At 46.4% G+C, this 22,908-nt stretch overlaps 1 long non-coding RNA gene across 1 annotated transcript in view; it reads left to right on the forward strand.

Moving 5' to 3' along the window:
* Nucleotides 1-19,623, forward strand: part of LOC119968988 — a 29,782-nt gene extending 10,159 nt beyond the window's left edge. The window contains exons 2-3 of the long non-coding RNA XR_005461273.1: nucleotides 11,044-11,157; nucleotides 18,547-19,623. This is a non-coding gene — a long non-coding RNA (uncharacterized LOC119968988). The remainder of the gene's footprint in view (nucleotides 1-11,043; nucleotides 11,158-18,546) is intronic.
* Nucleotides 19,624-22,908: the final 3,285 nt, after the last annotated feature.

Here is a 22,908-nt window from a genome sequence, read left to right on the forward strand (position 1 = left end):
CAAGCTATCCCACTCCCTGTCATTCTGGTGTGCTCCATGTTCCTATCCAATAACCGCTTGAAAGTCCTAAAGTGTCCGACTTCACTATCACAGCAGGCAGTCCATTCCACACTCTAACCACTCTCTGAGTAAAGAACCTACCTCGAACATCCCTCCTATATCTCCCACCCTGAATCTTATAGTTCGGCCCCTTGTAACAGCTACATCCACCCGAGGAAATAGTCTCTGAACGTCCATTCTATCCCCCTCATCATCTTATAAACTTCTATTAAGTCACCTCTCATCCTCCTCCGCTCCAAAGAGAAAAGCCCTAGCTCTGTCAACCTAGCTTTCCTCAGACCTATCCTGCAAACCAGCAGCATCCTGGTAAATCTCCTCTGCACCCTTTCCAATGCTTCCACATCCTTCCTATAATAAGGTGACCAGAACTGTACACACTCCAAATGTGGTTTCACCAGGGTCATGTATAGTTGCAGCATAACCCCGCGGCTCTTAAACTCAAGCCCCTTGTTAATAAACGCTAACACACTATAAGCCTTTGTCACAGCTCTATCCACTTGAGTGGCAACCTTCAGAGATCTGTGGACGTGAACCCCAAGATCTCTCTGTTCCTCCACATTCCTCAGAACCCTGCCGTTGACCCTGTAATCCGCATTCAAATTTGTCCTACCAAAATTAATCACATCGCACTTATCAGTGTTAAATTCCATCTGCCATTTTTCGGCTCAGCTCTGCATCCTATCAATGTGTCTTTGCAGCCTATAACAGCCCTCCACCTCATCCACTACTCCACCAATCTTGGTATCATCAGCAAATTTACTGACCCACCCATCAGCCCCCTACTCCAAGTCATTGATAAAAATCACAAATAGCAGAGGACCCAGCACTGATCCCTGTGGTACACCGCTGGTAACTGGTCCAGTCTGAAAATTTTCCATCCACCGCCCCCCTCTGTCTTCTATGTGATAGCCAGTTACTTATCCAGTTGGCCAAATTTCCCTCTATCCCACACCTCCTTACTTTCTTCATGAGCCGACCAAGAGGAACCTTCTCAAACGTCTTACTAAAATCCATGTATACGACATCAACTGCTCTACCTTCATCTACACACTTAGTTACCTCCTCAAAGAATTTAATCAAATTTGTGAGGCAAGACTTACCCTTCACGAAACCGTGTTGACTATCCCGGATTAAGCTGCATCTTTCCAAATGGTTATAAATCCTATCCTTCAGGACTTTTCCATTAACTTACTGACCACCGAAGTAAGACTAACTGGCCTATAATTACCAGGGTCATTCCTATTCCCTTTCTTGAACAGAGGAACAACATTCGCTACTCTCCAGTCCTCTGGCACTATCCCTGTGGACAGTGAGGACCCAAAGATCAAAGCCAAAGGCGCTGCAATCTCATCCCTTGCCTCCCAAAGAATCCTTGGATATATCCCATCTAAGCCGGGGACTTGTTGACCCTCAGGTTTTTCAAAATTGCTCAAACATCCTTCCTCAGAACATCTACCTCCAGCCTACCTACCTGTATCACACTCTCATCCTCGAAAACATGGCCCCTCTCCTCGGTGAACACTGAAGAAAAGCATTCATTCAACACCTCTCCTATTTCTTCTGACTCCAAGCACAAGTTCCCACTACTGTCCTTGGCCGGAACTGCCCTCACCCTGGTCATTACTTTATTTCTCACATAAGAGTAAAAAGCCTGGGGTTTTCCTTGATCTGACCCGTCAAGGACTTCTCATGCACCCTCCTAGCTCTCCTGAGCCCTTTTTTTCAGCTCATTCCTTGCTACCTTGTAACCCTCAAGCGACCCAACTGAACCTTGTTTTCTCATCCTTACATACTCTTCCTTTTTCCTCTTGACAAGATATTCAACACTTTTGTGAACCATGGTTCCCTCACACGGCCATTTCCTCCCTGCCTGACAGGGACATACCTATCAAGGACACGCAGTATTTGTTGCTTGAACAAGCTCCACTTTTCATTTGTGCCTTTCCCTGACAGTTTCTGTTCCCATCTTATGCTCCCTAATTCTTGCCTAATCGCATCATTATTACCCCTCCCCCAATTATGAACCTTGCCCTGCCGTATGGCCCTATCCCTCTCCATTGCAATAGTGAAAGACACCGAATTGTGGTCACTATCTCCAAAGTGCTCTCCCACAAACAAATCTAACACTTGGCCCGATTCATTACCCAGTACTAAATCCAATGTGCCCCCCCTCTTGTCAGCCTATCCACATATTGTGTCAGGAAACCCTCCTGCACACACTGTGCTTCCGAGGTTTCTTTTTGTGTTCCAGAACCGTCTGATTTTTATTTCAAAGGCCTTCTTTAGGAAGATCAGTATTTGATCTCGGGGTTTGTGTGGTGGGGAAAGCCCCACCGGTGAAGAAGGTTCTGCTGGAGCAGGGCGGGCTGGCAGACCTTGCCAAATGTAATGAATTAATACTGGGCAGCAAATATAGCCATGGGTACGGAAGTAGGTAGTGGGGGAGGGGTTGGTTTGGGAGCAGATGGAGGCAGTCTTGAAAAAGGGCACTAGCTTGGGAGCACTGTTGACGGTGCCTCTGCCATTCTTGCCAGTCAGGCACTCCACAAGTCTGGTAGTGGTGACGGCCCTGAGGGTGTGCGGCCAATAGCGGCAGCACCTGAGGCTGGAGGTGCCTCGGTTTTGGTTCCATCTTGTGGGAATCACAGGTTTGTTCTTTTGTGGGGGGGGGAGCTGACGTGGGGTTCCAGGCCTGGCGATGGGCAGTGATTGAGTGGTTCGGAGACCTCTTCATGGGGGGCAGCTTCCCGAGCTTGGAGGGACTGGTAGAGGGTAGAGGAGTATGAGCTGCCCAGCAGGAATGGGTTTCAGTACTTACAGGTGGAAAACAGTTAAGAAACAGGTGCCTCCTTTCCTTGCCTGTCGAATACGGGGTGGTGAGGACGGGGTGTCGGAGATCTTTAATGGACTGGGAGGCGCCACGAGAGGAGAAGTTAAGCTGCAGTGAGAGGAAGAGCTGGGCAGGGCGCTGGAGGCTGGATTATGGGAGGAGGCTTTGAGAAGGGTGAATGCATCCTCCTCATGTGCTAGGCTTAGCCTCGTTCAATTTAAAGTATTCCACAGGGCGCATATGACAGTAGCCAGAATGAGCAGGTTTTTTGAGGGGGTGTAGGATAAGCGTGGGCGATGCGCGAGGGGTCCTGCGAACCGTATCTACGTGTTTTGGGCCTGTCCGAAGTTGGAGGGATATTGGCGGGAGTTTGCTGATGTGACGTCTTGAGGTGCTGATGATGAAGGTGGTCCAGAGTCCAGAGTTGGCAATGTTTGGAGTATCCTGCTCCCTCGCCTGGATCGAAAAGACTTCACTCTTCCCCATGTTTAACTTTATCCAGGAGTCCAGGGGATGAGAGAGGCTGACGTTTTGGCTTTTGCCTCTCTAGTAGCTCGGAGACGGACTCTGTTGGGATGGAGGGACTCGGACCCACTAAAGCCGGGAGTGTGGGTGATCGACCTCGCAGAGTTCCTCAGGCTGGAAAAAAAAATCAAATTTTACCTTGAGAGGGTCGGTGGAGGGGTTTGCCCAGAGATGGAAATTGTTTATTGACTTCTTCCAGGATAGTTGAGTCAGCAGGTGGAATGGGGGGGGGGGGGGGGGGGGGGAGGGGGGGGGAGAAGGTTAGAAAAGGAGGCAGGGTGGATGTGGGCACAGCAGAGAGGATGGGGCTCGGGCGTGTTGGCTATTTATTTGTTATGAGATTCCTGTTTGTTCTCTTTTTGGTTTTGGATGTGTTTGATGTATATATGTATATTTTATATATATACTGTATTGTCTTAATAAAAACCATTTTAAAAAAAGAATGTGGGTGACCAGCTAGGAGTGTATTGAGATCACAGGCACAAATGAGTAGGGTAATGTTACAAAAATGGAAATAGGCAATCTTAGTAATGGTATGGATATGTGACTCTTAATATTTCTATGATTTACTTTAAATGTAAACCTCCTGGTTATTGACCTCTTTGCAATATAAATATGCCGTGCCTGTCCACAGTAGGCCCCTCAATTTTATACACCTTAATTAAATCTCCTGTTAGCTTCCTCTATTCCAAAGAAAAAAATCCCAGCCTTTCAAATCTTTCTCATATCTAAAACCCTCTATTCCTGGAAACATATTCATAAATCTCTTCTGTACCTGCACTAGTGTGATCACATCCTTTCTGTAATGCGGTGACCAGAACTGTACCCAGTACTCTAGCAGTGGTCCAACTAACACTCTATACAGCTTGAGCATAACCTCCCTGCATGTACATTCAATGCCTTGGTTAATAAAAGAAAGTTTCCCATAAACACATGTCTAAACCAGTGTTCTTCAAAGTCGGGGGCGCGACCCGTGGGTGGGTCGCGGGCGGGTGTCAGGAGGGTCGCGGAGCTGTGAACATGTAAAAAAAAATTGGCCGCATTGCGCATGCGTGCCCGCTGATCAGCGCCGATACTCAGGCACGTATTTGCAGTGCGGCCGCTATTTTGTTTAAACGGTTGCAGCTTTTTGTTTTACAAGTTCTGTCGTGGTTTTTATTCGTTTATTCATTTATTTTATTCATTTCATTTTTTTTACAAGTTCGGTGGGGGGGGGGGGGGGGGGGGGGGGGGGGGATTATTTGATAAAATTTTACAGGAAAAAATTTCAGAACTTTGGACAGATGGAGACTCCATACTTTCCAACACGGGAAGGCTTCACCTTCAACCAACAGGTTCAATTGGAGGAGAGTGTACGAGGGCCAAAGGGACCCAAAACCATTTCTTCCATTTTTGTCAGCAGCAAACAAGGTAAGAGAAAATGGTGGGTCGCGCAGGTCGGCCGGCGTGGGTCGCGCAGGCCGGCCGGCGTGGGTCGCTCAGGCCGGCCGGCGTGGGTCGCTCAGGCCGGCCGGCGTGGGTCGCTCAGGCTGGCCGGTTGGTAAATATGGGTCCCGAGAAAAAAAGTTTGAAGAACACTGCTCAAAACTACTTGTCTGTCTATCTTTGGGGATTTATGTACCCAGATTCCTCTCTTCCTCTATACTTTTCAGAATCCTACCATTTATTGTTATTCCCGTTCCTTGTTTGTCTTCCCCAAATACAATACTTCACATGTCTCCGGATTGAATTCTGTTTGCCACTTTTCTGCCCACCTGACCAGTCCATTGATTATTCAGATCATTCTAACTCACATGGGCACCTAGTCTATGATACGGAAGTGTGATACTAACATTTGTTTTAAAGAACACAAATCATACCCAGCATATATTTCTCAACAGCTGAACATTTATCTTTGCTGTCTATGGGTGGCACGGTAACACAGTGGGTAGCACTGTTGCTTCAAAGCTCCAGGGTCCTAGGTTCGATTCCTGGCTTGGGTCACTGTGTGGAGTCTGCATGTTCTCCCCGTTTCTGCGTGGGTTTCCTCCAGGTGCTCCAGTTTCTTCCCACAAGTCCAGCACTGTAGCATAGTGGTTAGCACGGTAGCATAGTGGGGCAGCACGGTAGCACAGTGGTTAGCACAATTGCTGCACAGCTCCAGGGTCCCAGGTTTGATTCCCAGCTTGGGTCACTGTCTGTGTGGAGTCTACACGTTCTCCCTGTGTCTGCATGGGCTTCCTCCGGTGCTCCGGTTTCCTCCCACAGTCCAAAGATGTGCAGGTTAGGTGGATTGGCCATGCTAAATTGCTCTTGGTGTCCAAAATTGCCCTTAGTGTTGGGTGGGGTGGGATGCTAAAGACTAGACTGCTTAGTGTAAAACAAATGATGGGTTTTCCTCCTTTCCCACGGGGACTACTTTATCTCTGCTCAGCACCTTCCGCTGTTGTGATCACTGAGCAGATTTTGATTTCTATACACTGAGAACACATTTATACAGTGCACACAGTGTCAAAGCATCTCAACACACTTTACGCAATCATTTTTTTTTGTTGTTTAGGCAAACGCAAGTAACTCACATACAACAACAATAATAATCTTTATGGTCACAAGAACACTTACATTAACACTGCAATGACGTTACTGTGAAAAGCCACTAGTCGCCACATTCCGGCACCTGTTCAGGTACACAGTGGGAGAATCCAGAATATCCAATTACCTAACAGCACATCTTTCTGGACGAATCATAGAATTTATAGTACAGAAGGAGGCCATTCAGCCCATCGAGTCTGCACTGGCTCTTGGAAAGAGCACCCTATCCAAGGTCAACACACCCACCCTATCCCCATAACCCAGTAACCCCACCCAACACTAAGGGCAATTTTGGACACTAAGGGCAATTTATCATGGCCAATCCACCTAACCTGCACATTTTTGGACTGTGGGAGGAAACCCACGCACCCGGAGGAAACCCACGCACACACGGTGAGGATGTGCAGACTCGGCACAGACAGTGACCCAAGCCGGAATCGAACCTGGGACCCTGGAGCTGTGAAGCCATTGTGCTATCCACAATGCTACCGTGCTGCCCAAAGGCAACTGAGGGTCCATCGGGGAGTGGAGAGGTCACCACGGGGTCACCTAGGAAAAAGGAGGCTGGAGCACCCAGGTGAGGCCGCATTGCCTACGGCTGAAGAAATAACCAAGGTGATGGCTGCAGAATTCGAAAGGCAGTTTACAAAACACTTGGAGGCGATGAGGAAGGTGTTGAGTGTGCTGGTGGAGGAGGCGATTTCCCCGGTGGCGACGGCGGTGGCAGGTGCAGTGGCGGAGGTGCGGGCGCAAGGTGAGGCGCTGAAGGAAGTGGAGGAGACGCTGTTGCAGCATGGTGATCAACTTACCTCGATGGGGAAGGAGATGCGGAAGGTGATGGAGATTAACAAGGATCTGAGAGGGAAAATGGAAGACCTGGAAAACCGATCCAGGCGACAGAATTTGAGGATTGTGGGGCTGCCCGAAGGAGTTGAAGGGCCGAAGCCGACTGAGTATTTTGTCGCTATGCTGGCGGAACTATTGGGGGAGGGGGAGGATCCCTTCCGATATGAACTGGACTGGGCTCATTAGTCATGGAGGCCTGTACCAAAGGCGAGTGAGGGTAGTGACTCTGTGCTTCCGTAGGTACAGTGTGAAGGCGAAGGTCCTGTCCTGGGCCAAGCAGAAGTGGGTGGTGCAGTGGGCTGGAGCTGGTATACGTGTATACCAGGACTTTACGGTGGAGCTGGTGAGGAGGTGGGCGGCATTCAACCGGGTGAAGAGGGCACTGTGCATTAGCAAGGTGCAGAGCGGCATTGTATATCCAGCGAAGCTGAGGGTGACTTATAAGCTCAACTTTTATTTTGGAAGAGTGGAAGCAGCGGAGGAGTTTGCAAAGGCAGAAGGACTGGCAGAACTGAGAAATGGCCATGTGCCGATGTATTTTCTGTATTTTCTTCTTTTTTGTTTCACTGCGTGCGGGTGTGTGGGCTAAAGGAGCCAATATTGTATATACTTGGACAAGGGAAGTGGGGGGACTTGCACTCAAAGTGAGGGCTCTTTGTGGTGTAGGTGGATATGCTGGGTGTGTGTGCTAAAAGGGAATTTCTGGGCTTTCCTGGGGTCGGGCAAGGGGAAAGGGACCTGGGCGGGGACCTCCGCGCTGGCCGGTTTAAATCGGCCAGTGAACGAGAGTGAGGTGGGGGGAGGGGCTGCGGCCATCAGAGCCTGGCAGAACAGGGTCCGAGTGGTCTAGCCGGGGTGGAAAGTTGGGGGAAGGAACCGAGGTTGGGGGGAGGAGTTTAACATGAGGCAGTGGATGGGAGGAGTTGGAGGGGGGCTAGTTTACAACTCTTGGATATCACGTACGGTACTCTTTCAGAGGTTGGACGGCGTTGAGTGTTTGTGGGGGGGGGGGGTCTCTATGGTGACCATGGGCGGTCCCGGACTCCTTTTTTATTTTTTTAATTTTTTTCCTTTGTTTTTTGTTTTCACCGTGGGAGGGTTTGCTTTATTGGATGCATATCTTGACAGGTGGGCCGTTGTTTGGAGTTGTGGGAGGATGGGATCGTTGTCATTGTTAAGGGGATTGATTTTGCATTTGTTACCGTTTACTGTTTCTGGGTGGGGTGTAAATTTTGGAGGAAAATATGAAAATGGAGAATAAAAACATTTATTAAAAGAAACCTAAGAAGAGCAAAGGATTTTCTAGAATGTTCTTCACCCAAAAATTAAGCTGTCTCTTCAAATCCTGACTGGACCACTGCATAAATGCCAGCATTTGTTATTTTAGCTGCAAAACTGAGTTCTAACTAGCCTGAAATTTTTAACCTTTCAATTTTAGAGTTAATTCTTAAATCAATGGGACCTCAGTATTGCCCAGTGGGGCATGAATGCTGAGAAAGAAGGAAAAATTCCCCAACAGCTTAATCCTAACTAACTCATACTCTCATATTCTAATTCTGCGTTGGTGATTTTAAAATTACGATTGACTGGACAGCATGGTGGCACAGTGATTAGCTGCCTCAAATTGCCGAGGACTCTGATTTGATCCCGACTCAGGGTCACTATCCGTGTGGAGTTTGCACATGCTCCTTGTGTCTGCTTGGGTCTCACCCCCAAAACCCAAAGATGTGCAGGCAGGTGGATTGGCCACACTAAAGTGCCACTCAATTGGAAATTTAAAAAAATAAATAAATTATGATTGAGTGAAGTGGTAAAGGATGGTGGAGCAGAGCAATGATCCTTTAAAATAAAATATTCAACCCATCCCAAGAAATTTTTCATTATTACAAAAACAAAATTGTTTGGAATTATGTCCTTCCCTCCCCTAGCACATCCAAAGACACAACCCTATCCTAAAGCGAAAGCATTGGCACCTCTGGAAATGAAGGAACCTCCTTAGGCACAAAGTCTCGCACCTGCCATTATCTAAATACATTCCCTCTTGGAAGCTGGAACTGCTCTGAAATCTCTTCTAACCCTGCAAACCAACCTCCAAAATCAGATCTCTAAAACTCTCTAGCCCCTTCCTCTCCCATGCCCTGGATGTTGAATCTGGCCAGTCGGCACAAACCTATGATTCCTACAGATCTGCGGCAACATCGACATGGTGCCTCATTTAAAATGCTGTCTAAATTGGTTCCTAATTCCAGGAAGCTATTACCACTGGGCTTGACGACCATCTCACCAGAAAGAACGGGAGAGAGGCGGCAACAAGAGCCCTCAAGCTCATTCCTGTACAACAGGCCTACTCCCTCTGCCCTCATATAGAGTCTAGCTCCTTAAACCACCCCAGTATCTTATCAGTGTTTGCTGCCCAGTAATAACACAGCAGGTAGTGCCAATCACCCCAACTGCCTATTCATCTGCAAAAAAAGCCCTATTCACCTGGGGGCTCTTGTCTGCCCAAATAAAAGTAGATATTAACTTACCTAAGAAAGCTTTGGAAAGAAAGACTGTGAGGCACTGAATCAAAAACCTTGGAAGAATATTCATTTTTACAATCTGGACTCTTCTGTCAAAGGACGGACAATCCTCCTATTCAAATCCGCCTTCACCTCCTCTACCAGACTGCCAAAGTTAAGTTTATGGAGAGAGGCCCAATCATGAGCCACCCGAATTCAAAGATACCGGAAACCATCCTGGCCAGACAAACTGTAGCCTCCCCCAATCAGCTCCCCTCCCCAGGGAGGAATTCACAGGAAAAAAATCATTTTAGCCAAGGTTTAACTTCTACCCAGAGAAGGAACCAAACTTCCTGAGCATCACCATTATCTCCACCACATTGTAGAGAGGATCCGTAATGTACAACAACAAATCTTCCGCACACAGGGACACTCTATGCTTCCTCCCTCCCTGCTCTATCCCCCTGCAACTAGAAAATGATCTCAGCACAATGGCCAGTGGCTCGATTGCTAAAGCAATCAGCAGTGAGGATAATGGATACCCCTGCCTCATACACCTGTTCAATCAAGAACTCAGGGCATTGATGTGACTACTCACAGTTGGAGCCCGATACAAAAGACTAACCCAGGATATAAATTGCGACCCAAAATCCTTAACCTCAGAAAGCTCAACCCGATCAACGCTTTCTCTGCATCCATCGAGATAATCATCTCTATCTCAGCCCCTGAGGAGGGCGACAGCAATACATTCAAGAGTCTCCTAATGTTGGCTGACAGTTGCTGACCCTTGCCAAACCCTGTCTGTTGCTCTGAAACCACCCCCGCCAAACAAACCTCAATCGAGTTGCCGTATCTTAGCCAACACTTTTGCATCTACGTTTAACAGAGAAATCGGTCAGTATGACCATTCCTTTATCAAGATCAAGGAGAGAGATGCCTGTGCCAGCTTGACCGACAGTGCCCTCTGAGACAATGAGTTGGTGAACATCTCCAACATAGGCGCAACCAGCAGCCCAGTAAACTGCTTATAAAACTCGACTGAGAATCCATCCAGACCCCGTGCCTTGCCTGTCTGCGTTAGACTAATACATCTCAAAATCTCCTCCAGCACAATCAGTGCCTCCAACTCTTGCTTCCTATCCCATTCTACCTCCAGAAAGGTCAACTCATCTAAAAGTTGTACTATTGTTGATTCCTCCTCCGGAGGCTCAGACTGATATAGCCCACAGTAAAAGGTCTCCAACACCTCATTTACCTTCTCTGGGTCAGAAACCAACCCCCTTCCAAGTCCCTGATGTGAACTATTTCCCAGGAGGCATGCCACCTCACCTGGTGAGCTAACAAGTGGCTTGACTTCTCCCCATACTCATAAATGTCCCCTGGTGCAACAAAGCTGGCTCACTGCCTCCTCCTTTAACAATAACTCGAAGTCCATCTGTAACTTATTTTTCTCTGCCAAAAACTCCAGAGTTGGGGTACTTGAATATTGGTGGTCCACCTCCAAAGTAGAGTCCATCAATCTGTCTCTCCATCCTTGCATCCCTCTATGACTTGTATGACATACTCCCTAATGGCAGAGAATATCCACTCGCAAAAACCCTTCTCCGCAAGCAACGCCGTGTCTGTCCTACACGGGGGTTGCCGAGAGCGGCTCTTAATAACATTGGCCTGTAAACCACGCACAATATGACTTTTAATTCTATTACATAGGTAACTTCAGTCCTTTGAGCAAGAGGATTAAGACAGTGATGAAGTCTGACATGACTGAAGTGTGCCAACCACAGACATCCATTAAGCTTTCACAAAACACCATCAATTTGTATAGTAAGTGCTGCATGAATATTTAAATGTTTTATTAATTTTATTGGAACATTTAATTTGCCTGCAAAAATGCAAAGTTTCATCTGGCAAATATTCTGAATATTTTTAACATATTAAACTACAACGTACACAAGTGTGACTTCAACGGAGAAAAAAAACAGACTTGATGTAAAACAGTCTGCAGATTCAGTATTGCCTGTTCCATGCTTTCGCTGAAGGCCAATTTTAACTTTGCTTCTTTTTTGGAGCTAGAAATCAACAAGGATATTCCAAGTTGCAAGTTCCCAGGTCAAAAAAACATTATAAAGTAGACTTAAAAAGACAAAACTTCACTATGCCAGCACAATAGCAATACTGCCCTGATAAACAGCACATTAGCCAATTTATCATCATTCTTATGGAAGATGTGATAATTACTTAAAATGTAAAATAAACTAGAACAATAGAATTGCCTGAATGATACATGCTACTGAAAGTATTGATCCAAATCATAATAGGTCCATGGTGTTGGTGAGGGAGGGAGAGAACAACTAACATCCCTGAAATAGTTGTAAATCAGGAATTGGAAGGATGGGAAGAACTCTGGAATATTACAATCACCAGGGAACTAGTACTGAGAAACTTGTTGGAGCTGCAGGCTGTCAGGCCTCAAAAGTCTTGATGGGCTTCATCATAGGGTTTTTGAAAAATGGCAACAAGTTAATTGATGTCTTAGTTTTAATTTTCCAAAATTCCCTAGATTCGGGGAAGGTTTTAATCGGGGGAAGATTGAAAAAGAGTGAACAGAACTCCTTTATTCCAAAAGGGAGGGAGACAGAAAGCTGGAAATTGCAGGCCTGTCATAGGGAAAATTAGTAAAGACATTATAGCAGGGCACTTGGAAACATTCACGGTAATGAGTAGAATCAACATGGTTTTGAGAAAGTTGAACACATATTTAACCAATTTTTTTGGAGTTCTTTGAAGAAGTAACATATGCTGTGTATAAAGGGGAACTGGTGTATGTACTGTATTTAGATTTCCACAGGACATTTGATAAGGTGCCATAATTAAAAGTTATTATGAAAAATAAAAGCTCATGGTGTAGGGGGTAACATATTGGCATCGATAGAAGATTGGCTAGCTAACAGGAAACCGAGTGCAGACTAAAATGAGTCTTTTTCTGTTAAAATGTCGTTGGGTGCCACAGGGATCAGTGCTGTGGCCTTCACTTTTTACAATTTCTCAAAATTACTTGGGTGAAGGGACCAAAGGTATGGTAACTAAATTTGCTGATGACACAAAGACAGGTTTGGGTAGTAAGATGTGAAGAGGACTCAAGGAGGCTATAACGGGATATAGATAGGCTAGGTGATTGGGTAAAAACCTGGCAAATGGAGTATAATGTGGGAAATTGTGAACTTGTCCATTTTGGCAGTAAAAATATAAAACAAAACATATTATCTAAATCAGGGGTGGGCAAACTACGGCCCGCGGGCCGCATGCGGCCCGCCAATGGTCTTTATGCGGCCCACCAAGTCATTTAAAAAAAAAAAAAAAATTTTTTTTTTTAAGGTCAATGGGGGGCGGGGGGGGGGGGGGGGGGGGGGCTGTTGGGTTACTTATTGGTATAGGGTGGATACGTTGACTTGAGTAGGGTGATCATTGCTCGGCACAACATCGAGGGCCGAAGGGCCTGTTTTGTGCTGTACTGTTCTATGTTCTATATGAGGCGCCCAGAATCATAACCGGGTGAAGTAATTATTTAACTTAATATACTATGCGGCCCTTTAAAATTGTGAATTTCTGAATGTGGCCCTTGCATGGAAAAGTTTGCCCACCCCTGATCTAAATGGTGAGAGATTGCAGAGCTCTATGATCTGAGTGTCCTACTTTACGAATTGCAAAAGGCTAGTATGCGATACAACAAGTAATTAAGAAGGCAGCATGGCGGTGCAGTGATTATCACTGCTGCCTCACAGCGCCAAGGACCTGGGTTCGATCCCGGCCCCGGGTCACTAGTGGAGACTAAAACAAAGGCAGGCCAACGGTCACCTAGGACCCGCCCAGCGATCAAGCAGCGACCCCTTTATTGGAGAAAATCAATCCAAATGATTAGGATATGGTCCAATTAATTGGGGCCAATTTCAAGGCCTGACCAAAAGGGCGCGAAGCCCCTTTGGGGTATAAAAAGGAGCCCCCAAAACCGATCGTGCTCTTCTTCTTCACCTTCATCTTGGCCTTGGCTCTCAGCGACGAGAGACCCGCCAAGCACCAGCTAAAGTCAACGCACGCTACGAGATAGGCGCTCCTAGCTACTATTCTATACCAGTTCGATGCCAGCAGCCTCCGAACCGGACAACGGCCATTGTTCCTCTGACTGAGTGGGCACCCGAAGCTAAGTATAGGCTTTTAGTAGTAGTTGTAGTTTAGTGAGTAGAGTTTGTGCATGAGTATAATTGACTGTGTGTGTAAATAAATGTGCATTGATTTCAAACTTACTAACTGGTGTATCGAGTCTTTGATCAATATTCGGTTTTGAACCCTGTGGCGTATACCTGGCTACTCTTGAGCAAACATAATTAAACAGAGCAAATTAAGGAGAGCATAACGAACAACAAGAGAATCTAGTATTCGGGGCCACTGTTCAAAAATAAGGGCTTCCCTTTTAGGTCAGACGTGAGGAAAATTATTTTTCTGAGGCTCATGAGTCTTTGTAACAACTCTCTTCCTGAAGTGGCTGAAGCAGACTCTTTGAAAATTTTAAAGACACTTTAATTGTTTTTTAAAATATTTTGTCCAATTAAGGGACAATTTAGCGTGGCCAATCCACCTACCCTGCACATCTTTTGGGTTGTGGAGGTGAGACCCATGCAGACACTGGGAGAATGTGCAAACTTCACATGGACAGTGACCCGGGACCGGGATCGAACCCGGATCCTTGGCGCCGTGAGGCATCAGTGCTAATGACTGCGCCACCCTATCACCCCTAAGACAAGAGATAGATTCTTGATGAACAAGGAGGTGAAAATGTGAATGCGACTCTGATTCACTCGTCACTCAGTCCGGAAGAAACAATCTCGAACACGTTCGTACTTCAGAATATTCTTTTTGCGATCGGGGCCGCTCGCTAGTTATTCCGGGGAACCACCTCGGAGAGTGCCAAGGTTTTGCTCAAAACATCCTTCTTTTATGGGTATTGTTAGGGGCTGTCCCTTACATTCACTTGAGCTCGCCCCCATTACAAAGCATAAATTTGTTATTGCCATAGTTCTAATACATGATTTTGCAGACTTTGAAGTTATCTATTGGCACATGAATATGTAGCAGTCTTCGCTTAATTAGCAGGTGTTAGCTATAGTTGCAAGTGGCTCCCACATTTCATATCCTGTCATCTGGCCATGCTCCTTGTTTCTCAAGGCTATTCGGCTTATAGTCATGAGTCGGATCACAACTTCAAATATCAACTCCCTTATCTCAACAAGTTCATTCTCCTTCAATGGCTTCAATAACAAGCTCCTCCACTTGTGATTTTCCACTAATGTATCCCATTCATTCTGGCTCTTAACCCTTGCTTCACATCCTCAAAAGGCTTCTTGATGAGCAAGGAGGTGAAAGGCTATCGGGGTAGGCAGGAATGTGTAGTTGAGGTTAAAGTCAGATCAGGCATGATCTTACTGAATGGTGCGGCAGGCCCAAAGGGCCAAGCAGCCTACTCCTGCTCCTAACTTGTATGTATGTTCGTAAGGCTGTAAATGACATCTGGATCAGAATGGAGCTGGCGTAACCAAAATTGATCATCGCTGAGAAAGTTACTGCTGAGTAAGTACTTTGTTGGACCATCGATGACCCCTTCCCTCTCTTAGGAGCTGGTTTAGCACACTGGGCTAAATAGCTGACTTGTAATGCAGAACAAGATAGCAACATGGGATCAATTCCCGTACCAGCCTCCCCAAACGTGCGCCGGAATGTGGCGACTAGCGGCTTTTCACAGTAACTTCATTGAAGCCTACTTGTGACAATAAGCTATTATTATTATTATTATTGATGGTTGACAGTAGACCGTAGACCTACGAGGTAGGTGACTGCTCAGATTGGATTTGGCCAGTTTATTGTGGACATCGTTTCAAAATTTTCCACTTTGGATTGATGCCAATATTGTACTGGAACATCTTGGCTCAAGGCACAGTTAGTGCTGGTGGACAATTCTGAAGCACTGCAACTTGGCTGTTGTCAGGGCTCATCATCTTGGCTATATTCAGTGCACTCAATCAGTTCTTAATAGCATATGGCAAGGTTTTTCAAAGTGAGGATCACAACCTGTGAGTGGGTGTCGGGAGGGTCATGGAGCTATCCGTCGCAGTGGTCTCAATCGCAGGAGAAGTACCCAACAGCCGCCACAGGCTTTTAAGTTGACGATAGCAGCTAGCGCTACATGCTTTTAAATGCGAATGATAGTTTTCCACCCGTCAGCAGCAGAAGTGAACAGGTCACGCGCCCTGCTTGTACACTTGACAGCACATGCCTTGTACATACAAAATCACAAGAAGAGAGCTTCTTCCATTTTCTAGCTTCTAGCAAGCAAGGCAAGAGGACTGTGTAGAGTAGATGGATCATTTTGTTACACAGAATAGATGGCCAGAGACACAATTAGGCAGTTTACTTCCTGGCCAGGATCTCACAACTGAATCTGTTGGAGAGTCCATAACAGGACAAAGCAGTTCTCGTGTTAGCTCTGTACAGAGCTCCAGGGCCTCTGGTGAACAGTCAACAAAGAAAAACTTAAATTGGGAACAAAGAAGTACAAAGATGATTTCTCGAGGCATGGCTTTGTTAATTGTCGCAATGCAAAACAGGGTGCAAAGCCCACATGTTGTATCCAGGGAAGTACCGGCAAATGAGAGTTTAAAGCCCTCAAACTTCAAAGGCATTTGAAGACTTAAGCATGGCAAGTTCGAGGACAAACCTCATGATTTTCTTCAAAGAATGCAACGAGAACTTAAATTGTCAGCTTAAGTCCTCAGCAGAAATGTAACATTGAATGTCAAAGCACAATTAGCCTCTTACATGGTAGCTTACAGTGTAGCTAAAGAGAAAATGCCTCTCACCACACAATTCTGGCTTGCCAAATTTGTGATATTGTTGAGAATTTTGAAGTCCAGCATATTGCTCGTTTAGAGTCAACACAGGAGTTCACAATATAACTGGATGAAAGTACAGACATTTCAGATTGTGCAACCTTGTTAGTTCACGTTACGTACGTTTGGCATAATGAATTTTTTGAAGATTTGCTAACACTAACACCTAACACTACCAACCAGCACGACTGGCGCACAGATTTTTGAAGCATTGAATAGTTACATGGTTGGAAAGTACGAGCTTGACTGGGTTCATTCATGAGGAATCACAAGCGATGGGGCAGCCAACTTGACTGGGAAAAACCGAGTTATAATAAGGACTAAGGAGACAGCTGGTCAAGTCATTGTTTGGAATCATTGGTTTATTCACCGTGAGGCATTGGCATCAAAAGCAATTCCATCCGACCTTGAAGTGGTGTTGAAAGGAATTGTGAAAGTTATGGATTTCATTAGATGCAGCTCACTCCATACCTACCAGACTTTTGAAGGCTCTGTGTTCTGGTATGGAGGCCAAGCGTACACATTTGTTGTTCCACACAGAGGTATATTGGCTGCAAGGGGTCAGGTGCTTGGCAGAGTTTATGAACTGAGGTGTGAAATCCATGCTTTCTTACTTGAGAAATCATCCCCTCTGGCTGATTCATTTGGTGATGAAACTTGGATGCTAACTATGTCTTACCTTGCCGACAACTTTTCAATTCTAAACAAACTGAGCTTCAAACTGTAAGGGAAGGATGATGATTGCTTTTGGCACTGTGAAGAAATAGTGCTTTCCAGAAGTCATTGAAAGTTTAGCAAATGCGAGTACAAAGCCCAAACTACTGCACGTTTCCCACACTGCTGCAACTTATCAAAGAAAATGGTGTTAGTAAGGGAACTGTTAACAGACTAGCGTTTTTGTCGCTACTTTCCAGAAGAGAAGTTTCAGATTTTGAAAGAGAAGAGGTGGGTGAAAAATCCCTTTGCATTCGAAACCACAGAGCCAATTATTAATTTACAGCTTGATTCCAAATGAGGAGACTAAACTTCTGCGCCTCACCTGTGACAGCCAATTAAAAATATGCCACAAGTCCATGAGGCTTTCAACATTCAGCATCTCTGAGGAGTATTCGGCGCTGGTTAAAACGAGCATTTTGTTTCCATTGCCCTTTACAACGACCTACACATACGAGGTTGGATTTTCCGTCCTCACAAAGATGAAGACAGCACAAACAAACCGGCTGAACTCTGCACCTGATAGGCGCATTGCCCTCTCCTCCTGTGAAATGATTGGAGTGAGACTGAGAACCGAACAGGTTCACCTGTAGCATTAAAGGTAAGTAAAAATTGCGTGGGTTGTGAAGGTCAGCCGGTTAGTAAAAGTGGGGAGAAAAAATGTTTGAAAAACAAGGGCATATAGAGTGAATCAAAATGGAAGACTAATGTTGGGGTTTCAGGAGAGGCGGAGATGGATCATCCACTCAGCACTTCGGGTTGAAGATGGCTGCAAATGCTCCAGCCTTCTCATTTGTGCTCATGTATTGGACTCTGTCAATATTGAAGATGGGGACGTTCAAAGAGCCACTTGTTTCTGGAGTTTGCTTAACTAATAGTGAGCATCCTAACTGATGTCCCCAAGATGTTCTGGTTTTCATGGACAGAACATTTATTGGTCCCCCTCTTCCTCAATTGATACCTCCCTACCCTTAATTTTTCTTCTAAGTGCATGAACTTTATGAATCCTAATTAGAAATGAGTATTATCCTTTAATGTTGTGGCCTTAATTTTTTCTGGTTGCTATCATATCTCATTTATCCCAGTAAATCAGTTTAATAAGATCATAGGTTATATGGTAAGTAATTGACAACTACTAATACAAGCTGCACTGATTTATCAGAATGGGGGTAGTTTTTGAACCCAGAAGATTTGGGAAGGGTGTGGCGTCTGACAATACGATTATTTGGTTTGAGGATCTTGCTGTACCTTATGGGGCATCAGGATTAGGGAATACTGGAATGTGATCTAGGTGTTTGCGCACAGCTATTGTTGCGAGGTAAGATTTAGTGGCGAGCGACATCTGGGTCTAGGAGCACTGAAAATGGGGTTTTGAAACTTTAGGGAAGAGAGGCGAGTTTGACACTATTGATAGATTTCCAGGGCAAAGGGTTTCAGTGTTAAATTATGTATGCTAACTTTGTGTTAGAAAGTTAAGCAAATTCCAGTTGATTCTTGTAAGATTCTAATTAATGTAAAATAATTAAAATATATTGACTTTTTTTCCCTTCCCTTTCTGCAGACTTCACAAGGTTGATGGAGTGTGATTCCATCGGTCCTAATTACACAGTTGCATAAGATCCTTGAACCCGGTGCCTGTTAATCATTTCAGGTGATCTCAATCTTTCTTTGATGTCGACATTTGTACTTCAATCACCAGGGCTTAACAGTGAGGGTCAGGAACTATCATTTTCTTTAACTTCCTTTCTGTGTGAGCCAGGATAAAAACAAATGTACCACCCCAGCGTTCATCCTGGCTGACGTGTGTTTGTTCAATATAGGCTGGCAAACGAACATGGGACCCTCTTTGGTTTGTACAGTTAAATAACTAAGGAAAGATGAGAGAAATTGGGCTTGTTCTCTTTGGAGCAGAGAAGATTAATAAGAGGTGACCTTCTTGAGGTGTTCAAAATTCTGAACAATTTTGACATGGCAAAGAAGCATGTTCGGTTTCCACTAGTTTGTATGTTAGTGATTAGGGGGTCACAATTTCAAGATGGTCAGCAAGAGAGCTAGGAGTGAGATGAGGAGAAACTTCTTTACTTGGAGTTGTTGGGGTTCGACATACGCTGGTTGGGAGAGTGGTGGAGGTGGATTCCAAAGGAGTTTTCAAGAGAGCTGGATATATTTGAAAGTGATGAATTTAGAGGGCTATAGCGATCGGGCTAGAAAATGGGACTTGCTGGGTAGCTCTTTCGGGAGCAGGTGCAAACAAGGTGGGCCAAATGGCCTCCTGTGCTGTAAATTTCTATGATTCTAACTCTCAGAATAAACTCACTGTGTATTGTACAACTCACTAAATGTTGAATGATATTTCTAAAGCTGCTTGAAAAATTGAAGTTGTACAGTTGTATTTTTCATTGGACTAGTTTTTTTAAAAAAACATTATTTAACAAATTTTCACTATACAAAAGAAAAACAAGAAGAGCAACCCCAGTAATATAAAAAGCAATCCCACCTAAACCCAGGAAACCACCACCTGCCCCCCCAATATTCAACGGTAACTAACTCCCGAAAGCATATTGAACAAACCCCAACAATCGTAGAACCCCTCCTTCACCCCCTTCAGCTCGAACGTAACCTTTTCCAGGGTCAAAATCTCCACCAGGTCCTGCCCACCATGCTGAGGCACAGGGCAGAGAAGCTGACTGCCACCCCATCAAGACCCGCCTACGAGCGATCAGCAAGGCGAAGGCAAAAATATCTATCCCTGTTTCCACCTGTAACTCTGGCCGGTCCAACACCCTCATCCTCGATTTTGTGAGTTGCGCTCTTTACACTACTTTCTGCTGCATCAGCCCCAGCCTCACACACAAAGTTGAGGCATTCACCCTCCGCAGCATCTCACACCATAGTCCCTCTTCCAGCCCATCCCTCCCAGCTCTTCCTCCCACATTGCCTCAATCCCTCCATAAACACCCTATCCTCTTCCAGGGTCCTCCTGTAGATCACCAAAACAACTCTCCTCTCCTGCTGACAGCATCGCCTCCAGCAACGTAAAGGCCGGCTTTGTCGCGATAACCTTTCTTGCAAACCTGCATGTACCTAAAGCCTTCCCCCTTTTCCAACCCATACTTGTCTCCCAACTCCTCTCTCTTCTCTTCTGCCCCCCCCCCCCCCCCCCCCCCCCCCCCCCCAAAACCCCACGCACACACGCGCGCGCACACACACCCCCTGGAGCAAATCTTTCATTTCCTTAATCCCCCTCTCATCCCATCTCCGAAACCTCGCAACCATCCTCCCTGGCTCAAACCCTCGATTCACCCTAATCGGCACCCCCCTGATCCTGTCCCCAGCTTAAAATTCTACCTAAATTGCCTCCAGATCATCACTGTGGCCACCATCACCGGACTCACCGAATACTTTGCGAGAGCCACCGGAAGCGTTGCTAGCGCCCGCAACCCTGGCCCCCGACATGAGGCTGCCTCCATCTTCACCCACAGAGCCTCCCTGCCTTACTCCAACTCTGTACCTTCTCTGCATTTGCCGTCCAATAATAATACAGCCAGTTCGGAAAGCTGAACCCCCCCCCGGCCGGCCGGCCTGTTATCTCTGTAGAACCACCCTCCTATGGTTCTGAGATATACAAGAGCAGATCATCGGTGTATAAGGACATCCTATGTTTCATCACCCCCCTCACTATTGCCTTCCACAGCCCTGAGCGCCTAAGCGCAATGGTCTATTGTTAATGCAAACAACAGGGGAGGACATAGGGCACTCCCTGTCTCGAACCCTGGTGCAGTGCAAAGTACACTGAGTTAATGCTGTTAATGTGAACACTCGCCATCTTTTCCTTATACAACAGCCGCACCCATACCACAAACCTCGACCCAATTCCAAATCTCTCCAATACCGTCATCAAGTAACCCAACTCTACCCAATCAAATGCCATCTCTGGGTCTAGTGCCAGCACCACCTCTGTCTCCTTTCCCCCTGCCAGAGAGAGGACAACATTCAACAATCTTCTCAAGTTCAAGAACAGCTTCCTTCTCTTCACAACCCAGTCTGATCCTCCCCAATTACCTTCGGGAGACATCTCTCCAACCTTGACGTCAACAACTTTGCCAATATCTTGGCATCTACATTCGATAGAGATATGTACAACCCATACTCCACTGGGTCCATATCCTCCTTTAACAGCAACAAAATAGAAGCTTGTCCCAGGTTTGCAGCAAGACACTGCTCCCTATCGCAACCTCAACCATTCCCACTAACAGCGGTGAAAACTTGTCCTTAAATTCCATATAAAATTCAACCCATCGGGCCCCGCCGCCTTCCCTGCCTGCATCCTTCCATTCACCTCCTTCACCTCCTGCTCCCCCATTGGCTCCTGCAACCCTGCTCAATCCTCCTCACCCAGTGTCGGGTACTCCAACCTGTCCAGGAACTTCCTCATTCCCCGCTTCTCCCCGGTGGCTCCAACCTATATAGATCCCTATAAAACTCCGCGAATACTTTATTGATCTGCTCTGGGGCCATCACCAGCTTCCCCATCTTATCCCGTACCTAAATTCTTCGCTGCTGCCTGCCTCTGGAGCTGGCCAGCCAGCATATGTCCTGCCTTCGCCTGTGCTCGTAGACCTTCCCACCCCCAACTATCAACTCATGAGTATCCAGATCTGGGATGGCACCCAGCACCCTCTTCACAAACCCCGCATCATCCTAGTTGGGGTCATTTACGCTCGCCAGTGCCACCAACCTCCCTTCTAGAGCCCCTGTCTATATCACGTACTTGCCCATCTGGTCCGCCACCGCCTTTTCCATGTGAAACCTCACCACCTTGCCCACCAATAACGCTACTCCCCAAGCCATGCTATCGAACTTCGAGTGGAAAAGCTCACTCACCCAACCCTTCCTAAGCTTCACCTGATCCCTTGCCCTCAGATGGGTCTCCTACAGCATAACCACGTCAGCTTTCAAGCTCTTCAAGTGTATAAAAACCCTCTATCTATTCAGCAGCCCCGCCAACCCCTCATGTTCCACATCACTATTCTTACCAGGGGTGTCTCACTCCCCTCCAAAACAGCATTATCAAAACCCCGGGCCCTGCCCTTTAGGCCTGATTTGCCCTATCCCTTTGTTGCCATCAAACCCCTCTTTTTTTGCCCCCCTTCCAGAATCCCCCCATCCTCTTGCAAACACCTCTCCCAGTATAGATCCCATTTCCCCACCCTTCACACCTTCCAGGCCCATCGAAACCTGTTCAACCAGGTTCCAGCGACCGCTGCCCCTTCCCCCACCACACTCCCATTTGCTAACTAACCTTCGCTTGCTAGTGTGGAGGCCCCTGCCCAGGCCACCTTCCTTCCGATCCCTTCCCACATGACCCAGATCCCTGAAAACAAAAATACACAAAACCAATGCAAAAGTGCGCCCCAGAAAACCGCCATAACATCAAAGGGGCTGGTTTAGCACAGTGGGCTGAACAGCTGGCTTGTAATGCAGAACAAAGCCAGCAGCGTGGGTTCAATTCCCGTACCAGCCTCCCGAACCGGCGCTGGAATGTGGCGACTAGGGGCTGTGATGATATGATCTGCATACTCGTCTGCCATTGGGCCAGAACGTCGGCTTACCATTGGCCCTGGTCGGTCATGTGTCTCTCGACCGATTGGCCGAGAGGCTGAGTTAACCACGCCTCTATTAACGAGGTATAAATGCTCAGACGCCTGACGATCGTCCCTTTCCACTGTAGACGATCGCAGAGCTGTGTTCTAGTCAATTAAAGCCAGACTTTGGTAAATCACTCGCCTCGCGTGCAATCGATGGTACATCAATTTAATTGACTACGATTTTGAAGATGGAGTTCCGCATCAAGCCCGAATGCCTCCGCATCAGCCCGCAAACTCCGAACTCTGCAGAACTTTTCAAACTCTGGCTGACTTGC

The sequence above is a fragment of the Scyliorhinus canicula genome, chromosome 7 (assembly GCF_902713615.1).
Source record: "Scyliorhinus canicula chromosome 7, sScyCan1.1, whole genome shotgun sequence".
Lineage (NCBI taxonomy): Eukaryota > Metazoa > Chordata > Chondrichthyes > Carcharhiniformes > Scyliorhinidae > Scyliorhinus > Scyliorhinus canicula.